The sequence below is a fragment of the Kogia breviceps genome, chromosome X (assembly GCF_026419965.1).
Source record: "Kogia breviceps isolate mKogBre1 chromosome X, mKogBre1 haplotype 1, whole genome shotgun sequence".
NCBI lineage: Eukaryota > Metazoa > Chordata > Mammalia > Artiodactyla > Physeteridae > Kogia > Kogia breviceps.
Genome location: NC_081330.1, coordinates 106304238 through 106318531, shown reverse-complemented (window position 1 = coordinate 106318531; position 14294 = coordinate 106304238). Strand labels below are relative to the sequence as shown.

The 14294-nt window shown below is 38.3% G+C and overlaps 1 protein-coding gene across 17 annotated transcripts in view; it reads right to left on the bottom strand.

Moving 5' to 3' along the window:
• The window catches only part of DMD (dystrophin), a 2551447-nt gene that overhangs the window by 1627034 nt on the left and 910119 nt on the right, over nt 1-14294 (bottom strand). The gene's annotated exons all lie outside the window — the stretch shown is intronic.

Sequence of the window (14294 nt, the reverse complement as noted above, 5' to 3'; positions counted from 1 at the left end):
GCTGGGAGCTGAGGTTCGGACTTCGGTCGAATGCCTCGAGAGGACTGGGGTTGGCTGCAGGAACACAGCCTGAAGGGGTTAGTTCACCATGGCTAGCCGGGAGGGAGTCCAGTAGAAGTCTGGAGCTGCGGAAGAGACAAGAGACTTTTCCTTCCCTCTTTGTTTCCTGGTGCAAGAGGAGAGGGGATTAAGTGCGCCGCTTAAAGGAGCTCCAGAAACAGGCGCGAGCTGCAGCTATCAGCGCAGGCCCCAGAGACAGGCATGAGAAGCTAAGGTCGCTGCTGCAGCCACCGGGAAGCCTGGGTGCGAGCACAGGTCACTATCCCCACCTCCCCTCCTGGGAGCCTGTGCAGCCCACCACTGCCAGGGTCCCGTGATCCAGGGACAACTTCCCCAGGAGAACGCACGGTGAGCCTCAGGCTGCTACAACGTCAGGATGGCCGCTGCCACTGCAGGCTTGGCCGCACTCCGCGCCCCCCATCCCAACCCCCAAGCCTGAGTGAGCCAGAGCCACCGAATCAGCTGCTCCTTTAACCCTGTCCTGTCTGAGCAAAGAGCAGATGCCCTCAGGCGGCCTCACACGCAGAGGTGGGGCCAAATCCAAAGCTGAATCCCAGGAGCTATGTGAACAAAGAAGAGAAAGGGAAATCTCCCAGCAGCCTCAGGAGCAGCGGATTAAATCTCCACAATCAACTTGATGGACCCTGCATCTGTAGAATACGTGAATAGACAACGAATCACCCCAAATTGAGGAGGTGGACTTTGAGAGCAAGATATATTATTTTTTCCCCTTTTCCTCTTTTTGTGAGTGTGTATGTGTATGATTCTGTTTGAGATATTGTCTGTATAGCTTTGCTTTCACCATTTGTCCTAGGGTTCTGACTGTCACGGGATTTTTATTTGTTTTTTTACTTTAAAAATTTTTTCTTAATAATTATTTTTTTTTATTTTAATAACTTTATTTTATTTTATACTACTTTATTTTATCTTCCCCTTCCTTGCTTCCTTCCTTCCTTTTCTTCCTTCCTTTCTTTCTTTCTTTCTCCCTTTTATTGTGAGCCATGTGGATTAAAGGCTCTTGGTGCTCCAGCAAAGGTGTCAGGGATGTGCCTTTGATGTGAGAGAACCAACGTCACTACACTGGTCCACAAGAGAACTCCCAGGTCCATGTAATATCAAACGGTGAAAATCCCCCAGAGATCTCCATCTCAACAACCAAGACACAGCTTCACTCAACGACCAGCAAGCTACACTGAAGGACACTCTATGGCAAACAACTAGCAAGACAGGAACACAGCCCCATCCATTAGCAGAGAGGCTGCCAAAAATCATAATAAGGCTACTGACATCCCTAAACACACCACCAGACATGGACCTGCCCCAAAGAAAGACAAGATCCAGCCGCATCCATCAAAACACAGACACTAGTCCCCTCAATGAGGAAACCAACTCAACCCACTGAACCAACCTTAACCACTGGGGACAGAAACCAAAAACAACGGGAACTACGAACCTGTAGCCTGCAAAAAGGAGACCCCAAACACAGTAAGATAAGCAAAATGAAAAGACAGAAAAACACACAGCAGATAAAGGAGCAAGGTACAAACCCACCAGACCTAACAAATGAAGAGAAAATAGGCAGTCTACCTGAAAAAAGAATTCAGAATAATGATAGTAAAGACAAACCAAAATCTGGGAAATAGAATAGACAAAATGCAAGAAACATTTAACAAGGACACAGAAAAACTAAAGAGGAACCAAGCAACAATGAACACACAATAAATGAAATTAAAAATACTCTACATGGGATCAATAGCAGAACTGAGTCAGAAGAACGGACAAGTGACCTGGAAGATAAAAGAGTGGAAATAACTACTGCAGAGCAGAATAAAGAAAAAAGAGTGAAAAGAACTGAGGACAGATTCAGAGACCTCTAAGACAACATTAAACGCACCAACATTTGAATTATAGGGGTCCCAGAAGAAGAGAAAAAGAAAGGGACTGAGAAAATATTTGAAGAGATTATAGTTGGAAACTTCCCTAATATGGGAAAGGAAATAGTTAATCAGGTCCAAGAAGCACAGAGAATCTCATACAGAATAAATCCAAGGAGAAACACGCCAAGACACATATTAATCAAACTATCAAAAATTAAATACAAAGAACAAATATTAAAAGCAGCAAGGGAAAAACAACAAGTAACACACAAGGGAATCCCCATAAGGTTAACAGCTGATCATTCAGCAGAAACTCTGCTAGCCAGCAGGGAGTGGCAGGACATATTTAAAGAGATGAAGGAGAAAAACCTACAACCAAGATGACTCTACCCAGCAAGGATCTCATTCAGATTTGATGGAGAAATTAAAACCTTTACAGACAAGCAAAAGCTGAAAGAGTTCAGCACCACCAAACCAGCTTTACAACAAAAGCTAAAGGAACTTCTAGGCAAGAAACACAAGAGAAGGAAAAGACCTACAAGAACAAAGCCAAAACAATTAAGTAAACGGGAATAGGAACATACATATCGATAATTACCTTAAATGTAAATGGATTAAATGCTCCCACCAAAAGACACAGACTGGCTGAATGGATACAAAAACGAGACCCATATATATGCTGTCTACAAGAGACCCACTTCAGACCTAGGGACACATACAGACTGAAAGTGAGGGGAGAGAAAAAGATATTCCATGCAAATGGAAATCAAAACAAAGCTGGAGTAGCAATTCACATATCATACAAAATGGATTTTAAAATAAAGAATATTACGAGAGACAAAGAAGGACACTACCTAATGATCAAGGAAAGATCCAAGAAGAAGATATCACAATTGTAAATATTTATGCACCCAACATAGGAGCACCGCAATACATAAGGCAAGTACTAACAGCCATAAAAGGGGAAATCGACAGCAAAACAATATTAGGGGACTTTAACACCACACATTCACCAATGGACAGATCATCCAAACTGAAAATAAATAAGGAAACATGAGCTTTAAATGATACATTAAACAAGATGGACTTAACTGATATTTATAGGACATCCCAACGAAAAACAACAGAATACACATTTTTCTCAAGTGCTCATGGAACATTCTCCAGGATAGATTATATCCTGGGTCACAAATCAAGCCTTGGTAAATTTAAGAAAATTGAAATTGTATCAAGTATCTTTTCTGGCCACAACGCTATGAGACTAGATATCAATTACAGGAAAAGATCTGTAAAAAATACAAACACATGGAGGCGAAACAATACACCACTTAATAACCAAGTGATCACAAAAGAAAGAAAAGAGGAAATCAAAAAGTACCTAGAAACAAATGACAATGGAGACACGACAACCCAAAACCTATAGGATGCAGCAAAAGCAGTTCTAAGAGGGAAGTTTATAGCAATACAATCCTACCTTGAGAAACAGGAAACATCTCGAATAAACAACCTAACTTTGCACCTAAACCAATTAGAGAAAGAAGAACCAAAAGAAAAAACAAATTTAGCAGAAAGAAAGATATCATAAAGATCAGATCAGAAATAAATGAAAAAGAAATGAAGGAAATGATAGCAAAGATCAATAAAACTGAAAGATGGTTCTCTGAGAAGATAAACAAAATTGATAAACCATTAGCCAGACTCATCAAGAAAAAAAGGGAGAAGACTCAAATCAAAAGAATTAGAAATAAAAAAGGAGAAGTAACAACGGATACTGCAGAAATACAAAACATCATGAGACATTACTACAAGCATCTCTATGCCAATGAAATAGACAACCTGGAAGAAATGGACAAATTCTTAGAAATGCACAACCTGCCAAAAGTGAACCAGGAAGAAAGAGAAAATATAAATAGACCAATCACAAGCACTGAATTTGAAACTGTGATTAAATATCTTCCAACAAACAAAAGCCCAGGGCCAGATGGTTTCACAGGCGAATTCTATCAAACATTTAGAGAAGAGCTAACACCTATCCTTCTCAAACTCTTCCAAAAGATAGCACAGGGAGGAACACTCCCAAACTCATTCTATGAGGCCACCATCACCCTGATACCAAAACCAGATAAGATGTCACAAAGAAAGAAAACAACAGTCCAACATCACTGATGAACATAGATGCAAAACTCCTCAACAAAATACTAGCACACAGAATCCAACAGCACATTAAAAGGATCATACACCATCATCAAGTGGGGTTTATTCCAGGAATGCAAGGATTCTTCAATATATGCAAATCAATCAACGTGATACACCATATTAATAAACTGAAGGAGAAAAACCATGTGATCATTTCAATAGATGCAGAGAATGCTTTCGACAAAGTTCAACACTCATTTTTGATAAAAACCCTGCAGAAAGTAGGCAGAGAGGGAACTTTCCTCAACATAATAAAGGCCATATATGACAAACACACAGCCAACATCGTCCTCAATGGTGAAAAACTGAAACCATTTCCACTAAGATCAGGAACAAGACAAGGTTACCCAGTCACACCACTCTTATTCAACATACTTTTGGAAGTTTTAGGCACAGCAATCAGAGAAGAAAAGGAAATAAAAGGAATCTATATCAGAAAAGAAGAAGTAAAGCTGTCACTGTTTGCAGCTGACATGATACTACACATAGAGAATCCTAAAGATGCTACCAAAAAACTACTAGAGCTAATCAATGAATTTGGTAAAGCAGCAGGACACAAAACTAATGCACAGAAATCTCTGGCATTCCTATACATTAATGATGAAAACTCTGAAAGTGAAATTAAGAAAACACTCCCATTTACCATAGCAACAAAAAGAATAAAATATCTAGGAATAAACTTACCTAAGGAGACAAAAGACCTGTATGCAGAAAATTAGAAGACACTGATGAAAGAAATTAAAGATGATACAAATAGATGGAGAGATATACCATGTTCTTGGATTGGAAGAATCAATACTGTGAAAATGACTCTACTACCCACAGCAATCTACAGATTCAATGCAATCCCTGTCAAACTACCACTGCAATTTTTCACAGAAATAGAACAAAAAAATTCACAATTTGTATGGAAACACAAAAGACCCCGAATAGCCAAAGCAATCTTGAGAACAAAAAACGGAGCTGGAGGAATCAGGTTCTCTGACTTCAGACTACACTATAAAGCTACAGTAATCAAGACAGTATGGTACTGGCTCAAAAACAGTATTATAGATCAATGGAACAGGATAGAAAGCCCAGAGATGAACACAGGCACATATGGTCACCTTATCTTTGATAAAGGAGGCAGGATGTACAGTGGAGAGAGGACAGCCTCTTCAATAAGTGGTGCTGGGAAAACTGGACAGGTACATGTAAAGGTATGAGATTAGAACATTCCCTAACACCATACACAAAAATAAGCTCAAAATGGATTAAAGACCTAAATGTAAGGCCAGAAACTATCATACTCTTAGAGGAAAACATAGGCAGAACACTCTACGACATAAATCACAGCAAGATCCTTTTTGACCCACCTCTTAGAGAAATGGAAATAAAAACAAAAACAAAATGGGAACTAATGAAACTTAAAAGCTTTTGCACAGCACAGGAAACCAAAAACAAGACCAGAAGACAACATGCAGAATGGGAGAAAATATTTGCAAATGAAGCAATTGACAAAGGATTAATTTCCAAAATTTACAAGTAGCTCATGCAGCTCAATGACAACAACAACAAAAAACAACCCAATCCAAAAATGGGCAGAAGAACTAAATAGACATTTCTCCAAAGGAGATATACAGATTGCCAACAAACACATGAAAGAATGCTCAACATTATTAATCATTAGAGAAATGCAAATCAAAACTACAATGAGATATCATCTCACACCAGTCAGAATGGCCATCATCTAAAAATCTAGAAACAATAAATGCCGGAGAGGGTGTGGAGAAAAGGGAACACTCTTGCACTGCTGATGGGAACGTGAATTGGTACAGCCACTATGGAGAACAGTATGGAGGTTCCTTAAAAAACTACAAATAGAACTATCATATGACCCAGCAATCCCACTACTGAGCATATACCCTGAGAAAACCATAATCCAAAAAGAGTCATGTACCAAAATGTTCATTGCAGCTCTATTTACAATAGCCAGGATATGGAAGCAACCTAAGTGTCCATCAAAAGATGAATAGATAAATAAAATGTGGCACATATATACAACAGAATATTACTCAGCCATATAAAGAAACGAAATTGAGTTATTTGTAGTGAGGTGGATGGACCTAGAGTCTGTCATACAGAGTGAAGTAAGTCAGAAGTAGAAAGACAAATATCGTATGCTAACACATATATATGGAATCTAAGAAAAAAAAATGTTATGAAGAACCTAGGGGTAAGATGGGAATAAAGATGTAGACCTATTAGAGAATGGACTTGAGGACATGGGGAGGGGAAAGGGTAAGCTGTGCCAAAGTAAGAGAGTGGCATGGACATATATACACTACCAAACGTAAAATAGATAGCTCTTGGGAAGTAGCCGCATAGCACAGGGAGATCAGCTCGGCGGTTTGTGACCACCTAGAGGGGTGGGAAAGGGAGGGTGGGAGGGAGGGAGTCGTAAGATGGAAGAGATATGGTAACATATGTATATGTATAACTGATTCACTTTGTTATAAAGCAGAAACTAACACACCATTGTAAAGCAATTATCTTCCAATAAAGATGTTTAAAAAAAAAATAACCCTGACTATTTAAAACCTGAACAACTTTTTAATACCTGTCCTCTAAACCAGGAGAATAGAAGCTAGCTTGACCTAACAAATTGAAATTAATCAGTCAGTGTGGGAGACTACTGATGGAAAAACATTTGTACCTTCTTATAATTCTCAGTACCTGCCTATTGTGGGAAGAACTACTGGAGTTTCCATTTGAGAAGGAAGTATTTTGGCTCAGTGACATTTAACTCTGCTTCCTTAATTGTCACCTGCTGCTTCTGTACTTTGTTTTTGATCTAATCAAACTGACTTCTTTTTTCCCTACTGCTAGAAAAAGTACAGTAAGTTTCATAAGTAACCCCACATAATATCTTTATTAACACAAAATATTCTATTTCTACCCCCTCAGTCTCTACAGAGCTAGAAATGATATCTCATCAACAATGAAGGCAGAATGAAGATGCTTGTTTCATTTGACACAAATTTCATAGGCTATTATGGTGTTTTCTGGCATGATTTGGGATTTCGAAATATGCCTGATGGTGTAAGGGCAGTTCCAAGGCAAGCCCCTCAATGATAACTAGCTTAAGGCAGAAACTGTATATAAGATCAATGTTTTTTGTAACAAATATTAAACAAAATTTATCCATTTCATATCAAATAGCTTAGCCTGTTCAATTAAACATATCTCATCAAATCATGGTTTTGCTGCTTATAAGTAAGAGATTGTGGTAAAGTTAACTAATTCCCCATATATCAGTTTTTATCTGTAAAATGAGTCATATTATCCCACAAATAGCTAGTTATGATGCTTCTGAGAGAAAATGAATGTACAGAGTAAATACTCAATACACTTTATCCATTATTTGTCATGACTTGTTCCAATCGGAACATAATTATAATTTCTGAGTTTGCCTGCTTTTATACATTCAGCAAATATTTGTGGGGTTCTTGCCATGTGTAATCCATGACATCAACTCATTTGGGAGTGAATCACTTTTATAATTAGGATGGCTCTATCTCCTAACTCCTAGGGTAGAAATTGGTGGATTATGGGACAAGCTGAAGCCAACCCAGAGGTAAAACTCTCAGACAGAAAATATTTATTATGGAGGAGTGAGATCTGCATCATAATGAATATGATGCATGGTATCATGGCAGCACCAGGTACCATATGCAACATCAGAAGAATAGGCACAGTGTTTAGTAAGACACCATCACTAACAAACTTCATAAACAAAGTGCAAGATAACGGATGGCAAAAGAAGCTTTCTTGAACTAATCCCCAGCTTTGTATAATTCAAACTGAAAATTGGACCCAGCGGCCAAACAGTATGCATTTGTGTAGTTCCTAAGCACTAGCAGAAGTATGCTAAAGAAACACAAAATAATAAGGGGCAAACTGTTATGTATTTTCAAATTACAGAGACACATTCTGCTGCTGACAGTAATAATAAACTTTTATTTGAGTATTACAAGTTTGGGGTTTCTAACTTCCACCTATGTAATCAGGGGTTCCTGATTATACACACAAAAATATGCATGGATGATAAATAACTTTTAATATGAAAAAAATGTAAATTAGAACTCCATAAAAGTGAGGATAATCAGATGTGAAACGATGGAGAAAGGTACAAATGAAAAAGTGAATAAGCATCAGAAAGCATATAATAAGCAAATATCAAGACAATGATAAGAGGTAACATTTTATCCAAGGGAATATAATCAATGGTGTTAAAAGAGGCATAAAACATAACTCAGGTGATTGGTTTTCATGGAAACTATACATATACTCAATAAGAATAGAGTATATAATTCTGAATATTGCAAAGAATCTTGTGTGTGTGTTGAAAAATACTGCATAAATGGAGGTGTAAGGTGGAATAAAGGACCACGGTAACTAGTAAGAGAGAGCTAGGTTATTTTCTATGATCCTATAAACAACGTTTGGATTTTAGCTCTCAGAAAAAAGCTCCCTCATCTTTCCACCACAAATCACAGATACTGACAACTACGCCCACCCACTTGTTCTTTCCTCTTATTACAATTAAAGTGTTCCCATTTCAGTTAAGGCAAATCTCTCTACTTGTACTTTTCACTTGTCTTCTACTGAATCCTCAATTCTTCCTCAGCCTACACACATGCTTTCTTAACTTCCACTTGAAAGACAAAGCAGATTAAAAAAACAAAAACAAAGAACTTTGGTATGCTGGTAAATGTTTTCAAAACAAACAAAAACAAACAAAAAACAAGTACAATAACAACGAAATCCCTGATATGTAGTGTTCACCAATCTCCCAGGCATAAGTCCTCCTACCATGACTGAGTTCAAGTTTAACAACCTGCTTGCATAATTCCTGAATTTAACTATCTGCTCTCGTGAGCTTGTCTGGCTCCTCTTTCATTTCTCTGCTCCCCTTCACAAAAAAAAACTTTTCAAATGTTTCAGCTATATTCTTTTTTTTAATATAAATTTATTTTATTCATTTACTTTTGGCTGCATTGGGTCTTTGTTGCTGCATGCGGGCTTTCTCTAGTTGTGGTGAGTAGGGGCTACTCTTCATTGCGCTGCGTGGGCTTCTCGTTGCAGCAGCTTCTCTTGTTGTGGAGCATGGGCTCTAGGAACGCGGGCTTAAGTAGTTGTGGCACGTGGGCTCAGTACTTGTGGCTCACGGGCTCCAGAGCACAGGCTCAGTAGTTGTGGTGCACGGGCTTATCTGCTCAGTGGCATGTGGGATCTTCCCAGACCAGGGCTTGAACCCATATCCCCTACACTGGCAGGGGATTCTTAACCACTGCACCACGAGGGAAGCCCTTCAGCTATATTCTTTTTTTTTTTTTTTTTTACCGGTACGCGGGCCTCTCTCACTGTTGTGGCCTCTCCCGTTGTGGAGCACAGGCTCAGGACACGGCGGCTCAGTGGCCACGGCTCCCGGGCCCAGCCGCTCTGCAGCACATGGGATCCCCCTGGACCGGGGCACAAACCCGTGTCCCCTGCATCGGGAAGCGGACTCTCAACCACTGCGCCACCAGGGAAGCTGCAGCTATATTCTTTATACCTACTTTCTTACCACTGCTCCCCATTTCATTCAACTCATTTACCTAGCATCTTATATATGCCAAGAATGAATGAATACAGCAGTGAACAAAGCAATGACTCTGCCCTCATAAAGCCTAGATTTTAGTTGAGATGTAGACAATACATAAAAACAAATCTACAGCCTCTCAGATTGCAAGTGCTACAGGAAACAATAAAATGGGTAGGGAATGGGTGCGGTCAATATTTTAAGGAGGATGGGCTCAGAAGGCATCTTGAGGTAAGAAGGGATCAGACAACTGGCTTCTGTTCCTCTACCCCTCTAATGGCTACAATGTTGCCAAGCCTAATGAACGTTTCCCTATCTCCATCTGATTCTGTAGCTCCCAGATGCACTCTTTCATTCTTCAACTGCTTTGTTTTCCTTGGATTCTTTGACACTACATTTTTCAGGTTTTCTAAGGATCTAGCCACACTTTCTCAGGCCTTCTTTCTGGTGTAACCTATTTAAAAGAGATGAAATTTTGGAGAGATTTAGAGGTTGGATCTGGGTCTTCATTAGCTATACTCACTCTTCCCTAGGTGATGTCATCCCATTTTCTCTTCCTCTCCCTCTCCCTCCTTCCTCTTTTTCTCCTCCTGTCCCTCTCTCTTAAATATTGCCTATATGCTAATGATTCCCAAATACCTATCTCCAGCTGAGACCTCTCTTTCCTCAGGAGATACCTCAAATTTGTTATACACAAAATAAGGCTCCCAATTCTCTTCAAAACCATTAGTCTCCCCCATTAATCACCACCTCCGAATACGGCTACAATATTAATACATTATGTCAGGCTGTAAACTTAGGTATTGACCTTGATTTTTTTTCCTGTATTCCCTCATTTGATCCATTATCAAGCCTTGCCTTTTCTGCCTCTAAAAGGAATACATGCATGCACTCATCTTCATGTCCTCTATTACTATTTCACCCAAGCCATGATCCTCGCCTTCTGGGTCCAATACACTCACACCCTAACTCTCCTCATGCCTTTCAGTTCATTCTGTTTGAAACAACTGGAATTATCTTTTTAAAAACACAAATTAAAGTGCAACATCCTCATACTTAAAACCCTTCAAAACTGCTCATTTGCTTAGAATAAATCTAAACTGCTTCCTTAACCAACAAGGCTCTACATGACCCAATCCTGAACTCTTAGCTAATAAAAATCTAATGGCCTCTCTCTTTCTCGCCCACTTCCTTTCCGATATACGAGCCTTGTTTTCACATCTAAAGTAACACAGGCCCTTGTATACCTCTTGGTTTTTACACCTGCTGTTCTCATTACCTAAAATATGTTCCCAATCTTTTTGCATTTTTGATTCAGTCTTATCCATTAGGTTTTAGCTCATATGGCACCTCCTCAGAGATGCATTTTTTAATCACTGTGTTTTAAGAAGCCCTCTCCCTTTCCCTTTATTTCACGTTGATTCATTTCCCTTGTCATTTGGCACAAATTGTAATTTTTATGCTTATGTACTCGTTCCCTCTTGCTATTATTTGCCTCTCTACAATAATATAAGCCCTACGAGAGCAGGAAATTTCTCTAATTTTTTTTTACCACTTACTGACAAACAGTGGGTAGTTCATATTTGTTAAATTAGTAAATGAATGAATTAACAGGTAATTATGGCTGCTGGGAATGAAGTTTCACTTCAGTGAAGTGAATAAAGAATAAGACTCACATTGAAAACTGAAAACTCATTGAAGGGAAAGAAGGCACTATAACAAAAAGGGGCAGGCAGTATCTACCTTCCTCCAAAATTATGTTTAAAAGATTCAATATGGGGCTTCCCTGGTGGCACAGTGGTTGAGAGTCCACCTACTGATGCAGGAGACACGGGTTCGTGCCCTGGTCTGGGAAAATCCCACATGCCACGGAGCGGCTAGGCCCATGAGCCATGGCCACTGAGCCTGTGCGTCTGGAGCCTGTGCTCCACAACGGGAGAGGCCACAACAGTGAGAGGCCCGCGTACCGCAAAAAAAAACCAAACAAAAAATTCAATATGATATTCAATCACTCTTCATTGAGCATCAGTTATGTACAAGGGATTTTATTATGTTTTCTCACTTACCTTCAACACTCTCTCATGAGTTAAGAATACTGTACAAGGTCATATAACTAGTAAATGATAGGCCGATTAAAGTAGGGAAAAAAAAGAGACATTTGGGTCCACATCCTAGTTCTCTCATTTTGTAACACTGCACAAGCTTAAACAGACTGAGCTTCAGCTTCCTATTGTACCACAAAAGTTTTTCTTAAGTTATTGATCACATTCTCAAAAAATGATACTTGATTTGCATAACATCTCATGTGAGGAAAATGATATTTATTTAAGAAATAGGGAAAGAAGCATTCATTTCTGAATTAGAGAGCATTAGCAGGTTCATCAAGAAACCTACGAGTGATGATCTTAAGTTAGTACATTTTTAACTCAGATTGAAAATACTCAAGCTAATACCCAAGGCACAGGAAAACTAGTGTTTTATTCATTGTTTCTAAGCTTTGACATAGACTCTACAAAACAGCACAGTGCTTTGCACAGAATAGATGTTCGAAAATTATTCACTGATATCTATAGAAAAATGTGTTCAAGTACTCTCTGACCCTGGGTAGGAAAAGATAACTCCTGAGAACGTGGATAAAGCAGATATCTCAGAAATTTTGTACTAAGTGTCTAAATACAAGTGAAAACATTGCCATCTCACTAAAACTATGACCTAGTGGTGGGTAAGATCTTACTGAATAATTACGATTATAAAGGCAGTTCTTTAAGCTGAGATATAAGAATGAGAAAGGGGTTCAGTTAAGAAACAAAGAAAATGAGGTATGATACACACATATTTATAAACAATATGGTCATTTATATAACTACTGTATGTGTGTGCATGAATGTGTGAGATTAGATAGATAGATAAGACAGACAGGCATGGATGTGTAGATAGATATGTAGATAGATGTATATGTCTTATTTGAAAAGCAAACCCTTTTAACTAGAAATTAGTAACATCAAAGAATGGATAGAAACAAGGAAAGGCTTTAATGTAGCTTCTCATTCCTATTTTAACTGCTGGATGGTCATCTTACCCGTTTGTAATTTTTAAATTTCTTCTCTGTATTCCAATGGCTGGATAAGTAAGATGGATATGCTAAATACTACATAGCTAAGTTTCTTGACACAACTTCTCATTCTTGATTCTGAAATTTCAGCTTTTCTCAAATCTCTCTCCTTCAAGTTGAATGCTACCAATATGGGTCTGGCTCCCCCAGATGACTGCAAGCCTCACAGCTTGGTGTAACTAACTAGCTCTGTCACTATATCCTGCAAAGCCTGTTGCACAGCCCACAATATCAGACCCTATTCAGGTTCTGGTCTCAGAATGACCAAATGGGCTCCATTTCTACTCTCATCATGAGAGTAGAGTCAGCCTATCCCTTGAAAAGAAACCTCTTTCTCAGAAGAAACAGGTCAGATTGATGTTTTTAGCTCCAACAGTTAGTCTTTTAGTTCTCCCTAATATTTTGTTTCATTAGTCTGGATTTAAACTCTCACTTTAAAATATTTTTTATTATAAAAGCAATATATGCTGTTGTAGTTGAAAATTAAAATAGTACAGAAGTATATTAAGTGAATAGTGAAAGTACCCCACATCTGTACAACACTCCAGCCCCACTGTCTAGACATAATATTTCTCAGAAGCTATTCTAGCTGTATATTCATTCATTCATCTATCCATCTGTCCTTTTAGCCACCCATTTATCTATTCATCTCCCTGTCTATCTAAGGAGATCAAACTCCATACACAAAACCTATAAACCTACTTTCCTATATAAAATAAATTAATAAATAAATTCTTGTTCTAAAACTCATTGGATCTATATAACTTTGGATAACTAACTTAATTTCTTCCTGTCTCCATGCCCTCATAGATAAAATGGGGCTAATGCTTTTGAAAGAATTAAGATAAATATAAGTACTTAGAAAAATGCCTTTCAAAAAGTAAGTTTTCAGCAAAATGCAGCTTAAAAATGTATATACATATACAAGCATATACACAATTTGGACCTTAGAAATTAGTTTTAGTAATGCATAGATTCATCCACTCATTTATTTATTCTGCAACTGTTTACTGGGCACCTATTATAAGTCAAGGATTATGTTAGGCACTATAGCTTTAATAACAAGCAAAAGTTAAAACAAATATAAACAAACCTGGACTCTGATTTTATGGAACCTATAGTCCAATGGTAGAGCTACACCCACCTAGCATTCAACAGTATGGAATAATACTGGAACAACTATAAGCAATGCTAGAGTGTGCACCCTTATATGTGTGTCTTACATATGTATGAGCATTCCTATATATTTAACTCCTAAATGTGAAATCTCAGCAGCAAAGATATGTACAATTCTAAACGCTGAAATTCCAAATTTTCTATATATAATTTTCAAAGTGGTTCTTCCACCAAAGGAAACATGAGGCCTATTTTCATGAACCCTCATCGTCACAGGATATTATACTTTTCATTTAATTAATTATTAGCA